This window comes from Zonotrichia leucophrys, chromosome 18, assembly GCF_028769735.1.
Source record: "Zonotrichia leucophrys gambelii isolate GWCS_2022_RI chromosome 18, RI_Zleu_2.0, whole genome shotgun sequence".
NCBI classification, from domain to species: domain Eukaryota; kingdom Metazoa; phylum Chordata; class Aves; order Passeriformes; family Passerellidae; genus Zonotrichia; species Zonotrichia leucophrys.
In genome coordinates this window covers 12252430-12260022 of record NC_088187.1, presented here as the reverse complement: position 1 = coordinate 12260022, position 7593 = coordinate 12252430, and positions in this window count along the sequence as shown.

Here is a 7593-nt window from a genome sequence, read left to right as displayed (position 1 = left end):
GACAGTCGCGCTTTACGGCCATTTTACGACAGTCGCGCTTTACGGCAGTTTTACGACAGTCGCGCTTTACGGCACCTTTTACGACAGTCGCGCTTTACGGCCGATTTTACGACAGTCGCGCTTTACGGCACCTTTTACCACAGTCGCGCTTTACGGCCGTTTTACGACAGTCGCGCTTTACGGCCGATTTTACGACAGTCGCGCTTTACGGCAGTTTTTACGACAGTCGCGCTTTACGCCGCTTTTACGACAGTCGCGCTTTACGCACCTTTTACGACAGTCGCGCTTTACGGCCGATTTTACGACAGTCGCGCTTTACGGCACCTTTCACGACAGTCGCGCTTTACGCACCTTTTACGACAGTCGCGCTTTACGGCCCGTTTTACGACAGTCGCGCTTTACGGCAGTTTTACGACAGTCGCGCTTTACGGCCGATTTTACGACAGTCGCGCTTTACGGCCGATTTTACGACAGTCGCGCTTTACGGCACCTTTTACGACAGTCGCGCTTTACGGCCGGTTTTACGACAGTCGCGCTTTACGGCACCTTTCACGACAGTCGCGCTTTACGGCCGATTTTACGACAGTCGCGCTTTACGGCAGTTTTACGACAGTCGCGCTTTACGGCACCTTTTACGACAGTCGCGCTTTACGGCCGATTTTACGACAGTCGCGCTTTACGGAACCTTTTACGACAGTCGCGCTTTACGGCACCTTTTACGACAGTCGCGCTTTACGGCCGATTTTACGACAGTCGCGCTTTACCGCCGATTTACGACAGTCGCGCTTTACGGCAGTTTTACGACAGTCGCGCTTTACGGCACCTTTTACGACAGTCGCGCTTTACGGCCGATTTTACGACAGTCGCGCTTTACGGCCGCTTTTACGACAGTCGCGCTTTACGGCCGATTTTACGACAGTCGCGCTTTACGGCACCTTTCACGACAGTCGCGCTTTACGGCACCTTTTACGACAGTCGCGCTTTACGGCCCGTTTTACGACAGTCGCGCTTTACGGCAGTTTTACGACAGTCGCGCTTTACGGCCGATTTTACGACAGTCGCGCTTTACGGCCGATTTTACGACAGTCGCGCTTTACGGCACCTTTTACGACAGTCGCGCTTTACGGCCGGTTTTACGACAGTCGCGCTTTACGGCACCTTTTACGACAGTCGCGCTTTACGGCCGATTTTACGACAGTCGCGCTTTACGGCAGTTTTACGACAGTCGCGCTTTACGGCACCTTTTACGACAGTCGCGCTTTACGGCCGATTTTACGACAGTCGCGCTTTACGGCACCTTTTACGACAGTCGCGCTTTACGGCACCTTTTACGACAGTCGCGCTTTACGGCCGATTTTACGACAGTCGCGCTTTACCGCCGATTTTACGACAGTCGCGCTTTACGGCAGTTTTACGACAGTCGCGCTTTACGGCACCTTTTACGACAGTCGCGCTTTACGGCCGATTTTACGACAGTCGCGCTTTACGGCCGCTTTTACGACAGTCGCGCTTTACGGCCGATTTTACGACAGTCGCGCTTTACGGCACCTTTTACGACAGTCGCGCTTTACGGCCGATTTTACGACAGTCGCGCTTTACGGCCCCTTTTACGACAGTCGCGCTTTACGGCCGATTTTACGACAGTCGCGCTTTACGGCACCTTTTACGACAGTCGCGCTTTACGGCAGTTTTTACGACAGTCGCGCTTTACGGCCGATTTTACGACAGTCGCGCTTTACGGCAGTTTTACGACAGTCGCGCTTTACGGCCGCTTTTACGACAGTCGCGCTTTACGGCACCTTTTACGACAGTCGCGCTTTACGGCAGTTTTACGACAGTCGCGCTTTACGGCACCTTTCACGACAGTCGCGCTTTACGGCCGATTTTACGACAGTCGCGCTTTACGGCAGTTTTACGACAGTCGCGCTTTACGGCCGCTTTTACGACAGTCGCGCTTTACGGCAGTTTTACGACAGTCGCGCTTTACGGCGTTTTACGACAGTCGCGCTTTACGGCACCTTTCACGACAGTCGCGCTTTACGGCCGATTTTACGACAGTCGCGCTTTACGGCAGTTTTTACGACAGTCGCGCTTTACGGCACCTTTTACGACAGTCGCGCTTTACGGCAGTTTTACGACAGTCGCGCTTTACGGCACCTTTTACGACAGTCGCGCTTTACGGCACCTTTTACGACAGTCGCGCTTTACGGCAGTTTTACGACAGTCACGCTTTACGGCAGCTTTACGACAGTTTTACGACAGTCGCGCTTTACGGCACCTTTTGCGACAGTCGCGCTTTATGGCCGATTTTGCGGGAGGTTGTTCTTGCCCATCTTGGGATTTTCCCGGGTTTTTTCTTGCCAGTCGTGTGGGTTTTTTCTGGGTTTATTCTTGCCCCCATCTTGGGTTTTTTCTCAGTATTTTCTGTGGGAGTTTTCTGGTTTTTTTCTTGCCCGTCTGGGGGTTTTTTCTGTGAGTTTTTTGGGTTTTTTGTTGATTTTTTCTTGCCCATCTTGGGGGTTTTTTCTGGGTATTTTTCTTGCCCATCTTGAGGTTTTTTTCTGGGTTTTTTTTGCCCATCTTGGGAGTTTTTCTGGGATTTTTTTCTGGTTTTTTTTCTTGCCCATCTTGGGTTTTTTTTAGGTTTTTTTTCTGGGTTTGCTCTTGCCCACCTAGAGCTTTTTTCCTGGGATTTTTCTGATTTTTTCTTGCCCATCTTGAGGTATTTTTCCTGGGTTTTTGTGGGGTTTTTTTGTTGCCCATCTTGGGGTTTTTTCGGGGTTTTTTCCTGGGTTCTTCTTGCCCATCTTGGGTTTTTTTTGGGTCTTTTCTCGCCTATCTTGGGGTAGTTTTCTGGTTTTTTACCCGACCAGGACCAAGAAAAAAAAAACAGCGGGGGTGGGGGGGGAAGGCAGCTGGGGATTTTTTATTCTAAATTTAACAATGAGTTGCAAAACCTGAAAAGCAAAAGTCATAGACACACGGTTAAATCCAGTCAGCATGTGCCCACACATGCAGAGACGAGCAGACACAGACACAGCCACGTGCTCTCACACACGCTCACACATTCTTTCTACTTAACACGCTCGCTGCGTGAGACGCTGAAGAACATGCTTTGACACATCTTCTGGCTGCCACTCCTTGACATAAATGGCAGATCCTGGGGAAGTCAGCAGCGTCGGGGACCTGTGAGATGACAGGAAGGGTCAACGAGTGGCTATCTGACAGCTGGGACTTGTCCCCAATCTGGACTGATAGGTTTTCTACCCAAAATCCCATAGAAGACAGTTGAACAGTAAAATTTCTATAACTGTTCTACCTAACTGTGACTACGTACCAGGGCAGGGCAGCTCCACCATAAGTGGTACAATGTAAGTACACACAATATAAGCTGATGCATACAGTGCAAGTATACACAGGTGCAAATACACATAATATAGGGCGACGCGCTTACATACAGTGTAAGTACACACAGTACAAGCCACCATAGGTACATACAATGTGAGTACATACAACATAGGTCAATATAGGTACATACAATACAAGCCAGGACTGGAGATAACTCTCTGGAAGATGAATTCTTGAGCCCTATACCCTTTGAGAAGTTGGAATCTATAGAACTACTGCAGTCACGTGAGAAGTCCAAGAAAATGGAAAAAAGGCACTACCAAAGCTGGTAGTGAGAAGGAAGATGGATGGGAACATCTTGTCCTTGTGAGACATTCCTGTCTCAAAGAGTAAAAATGTAAAGATGCCGGAATAAGGGATATCCGGAAAGGAATGTGAGTAGAACACGGCCTATATGGCACAGAAAAGTGCCAATAAAGCATCGAGACGTAACAAAGGCCTATGACGTGGAAGACAATGGACACACGCTACATACCACAGACACGGACGACATAACATAGACACAGATAACATAACAGAGACAAATGGCAACTGCCTGGAACTTTCCCCTTAGTTACCTGAGATTCCTAGCACAAGATGAGCCAGAGGCTGATGATGCCAAAGCAAAGGAAGCCCTATGACAATAGCATGTGATGATGAAATATAACTCGTTAAAAGAAGTTAGTGCCAAAGCAGTTAAGAGGATGCTCGAGAGGAAAGAAGCAAGCCTAGAGAAGAAAGTAGACTGCCGGGTGACCGTGGCTATAGCTCCAGACCTGAAGGCAAGCTCCTCGGGGTAAAGATCCATGATGATGTCGAGTCGAGGAAGGCTGATGACGCAAAGTTCACGAGAATGTGGAGATGGGTCGGAAATGCCCTGCCTGGCAAAGGCTCTGGTGAGGCCGAGGAGAAACCCTCTCCCTTTACTTCCAGAGAGCCTGTCCCACTACAGACCTCTCCACTAAGCTGACATCAGATTGCCTCCTGTGACAGTAAAGGTTTTTCCTCTTCTCCAAACCACTGGCCCCAAGGCTCAGCTTTTGGAAGAGGAGAGGACAAAATCCATCCTCGGCTGGATGTGGACGTTGAGATGTGCTCCATGTGTGCTTCGGTGCTGCCATTTCCAAGCTTTGGCTACAAGCCTCCTCAGGGGACCTAAGACAAAACAGGACATGTGACTATTGCTCTCAAAAACAGTAATCCCCAGGAGTCCTCCACACCACTGCCCCAGCTCACCTCAAATCTTGATTTGACTCCAGAAGCCGCCCAGAAGACAACTGCAAAGAGAAAAAGTACACTCTTAGCATGCTGCTGCATAATGTTCACATATGAGTCAGCCTGCCTAAACGCCAACTTGCCTGCCCTTCTCTGTTCCTGGGCATGCCTAGGACAGCACCTGCAAAGAAACAAAGCAGAAAAGCATGCTGAGATACTGTAAAAACACAACATCCCTACCCTGACAAGTATGCCACACCGATACATTAAGCTTGCACCCACCTGGCATGGGTGTGCTCAGCTAGGATAGACTGCATGTGGAACACCTAAAATAAAAAAAACAAGAGGAGATGCTTGGAGCTGCACCAGAAACTGAGACTTCAGCAATAACAACTGCTTCTGTACCCTACTCAATGCTCACCTTGCCCACTCGGTCTTGACTGCTGCTCTCGCCCTTGACTTCCTAAAAAGAGAGGCAAAGAACAGTGCTGTAACAGCCACCATTTATGCTTCCTCTACAGCGACAAACAGTGACTGACCTGCTCGGGGAACCTCCTCACCTGGGATGGGGTACTCTGCCCTGGATTTTATCCCTCTGCATCTGAAAGAAAGTTAGGACAAGAGTCAAAGGGCTGCAGGATAACTTAAGGGCTCCAGATATCTTGTGTCCATCTACAAATCCCATCTAGAGTCCACCTACACCTCACAATACAAACTTCAGGTCCCCAGGATTTCCCCTATTGCACTAGGCTATGCGGCAGGGCAGAGCAGCTCCGGCACAAATGTGTGCTGACACCCGTGACACAGGACAGACAGGATGTGACAAACAAAGGGCACAAGACACGGACAGAAATCTCTTGGCAAGGAAAATGGCTACGAGGACAGAGAGAATGCAAAAGGAGATGACCGAGGCGAGACCGATGGTGAGATGATGAGGCTCAGAGAACCCTGGAGGAAGAAGATGCTAAACTGAATGATTTATACCAAAAACAGCAAAGATGGATGCCCAGGAATCCTACAGTCAGAAGCCTGTACCTAACCTCATATTACTACAAGTCCTAATCCACCACAATGGATCCAGGTGGGGCATAGCTGTCCGTACAGCTCAGAACAAGACCTGAAAAGACATCTGACAGGATGCTTCCAAAGAGAGAACTTTTGACTCGGGAGCTCAGACAGGTATCAGAATCGCATCAATGCTCTGGGTGCCAGGCCAAGGAATGCAGAGATCACAGATGCTAAGAATGGTGCCAGGGTTTCTGACAGGCTCCTCAAAGGCCTAAGGTAAAAGACATGACATACACAAACAACACATAATGCAAAATAGACAAGGCACACGAGACACACCGGGACTGCTCCGCCCTGCGCACCTCAGCACTTCATCAAAAGTAAGACTTTGCTTTTATGGGGCCTAAGGGGCCACTTCATGAACACCCCCCACCTCCAAAGCGGACTCAAAAACCTCTCCCAGTAATTACCAAACCAGAACCCTGCTTTCATCCCCTCTGTGGGTCTTAGCGCTCTACTTATCTCTCAGATATCAGGGAGTGCTGCTCCATATCAGGTGCAAAGAAAGGCCACCTCGTCAGCTGGGAAGATCCTGCTGGCACCGCGCTGGTGTCTCTCAGACAGCTGTATAAAAGAAAACCAAACATCAGTGCCTGATCTTGGCACCACATCACCCAAAACCCCACCAGTCTGCTACTCACCAGGCTTCTAAGAAGGCCCGGCACCTCCTAACCCTGACCCTCTGCCATGGATGCAATGCATCTGCACCTGAAAGAAAGTTAGAACATATATCAAACACCACCAGGATAACTCACAACATGCAAACAACTTGTCAATCTTGGAATAGCATCTAGAGCCAATGTACACCCAAATTACAAATGTCAACTCCCCAGGCTTGTCCTATTGCAGCAGGCTATGCGGCAGGGCAGAGCAGCTCCGGCACAAATATGAGCAGACACCCGTGACACAGAACGTGACAAAGGGGGACATTAAACACGACACATCATGCTTGTGGTGAGAGCATTGAGGGGAAAAGGCAAAAGGGACCCCAAAGACACACTAGATAACACGGCACACCGGACAACACGACACAGGCCAGAGCTGTTCTGCACTGCCTGCCTGAAAGCTGCCATCAAAAGTAGAGCCTCTCTCTCTCCCTATCCTAAGAGGCCCTTGGGGAAGATTGCTTTTCCCTCTGCTAATTTTTACATCTGCCCCAAGATCTCCCAACCCACCACTCTCCCATCTCCAGGCCGTGGCCCCCAACTTATCTTTTGGATGATGGGTGATGTGGATTCATGTCACGCCTGAAATGAATCTGCCTCGGAGAGCCCTGTGATGGCCTGTTAGGCTCTCGGTCAGCTACAACAAAGAAAACCAAAAGCAAAGTATGAGCTCAGAGTTATATGGGCCAAATCCCAGCAAGTCAGCTACTTGCCCTCTCCTGAGTGTGCCTGGCTCCTTCAGGCTCCAGCTTCATCCTGATTCCAAGGCTGTGGCCTTCATTAGGAGTGGCACCTGGGTTAGAGAAAGGCAAAGTTGAATGGCATTTCTGTGAGTGCAGTAGATAACCTTGTGTGCTGTAAGACATGTGAAAACCTCTGCTAGGCTTTTGAGAATCCTGGGATTGAGGGGGGGGGTCCTCAAATAAACATCCTTTTTCACCCTGCTGCCTTCAAACCCCCCCCCCTCCGCCCACAAGAATTCTTAACTGTATACCTGCTTACCCTCCCTCTCCCAGTCACAATCCTCAACTCACCTGAAGCCTCAATCTCAAACATCATCCTTGACACTGGGCAGATCCCTCTTGTGACATGATGAATCTGCTGAAAAAAGTGTTGTACTTGACACAACCAGGAACCTCTGGAAGCTGCATTCCTCCTAAAAGAAAATACAAAACAAAACAAGAACAAAACCAGAAATTACAAATGCACTTTACCACCCCTAATCACAAAATCCAAAATCACGAATCTAAATACTCCC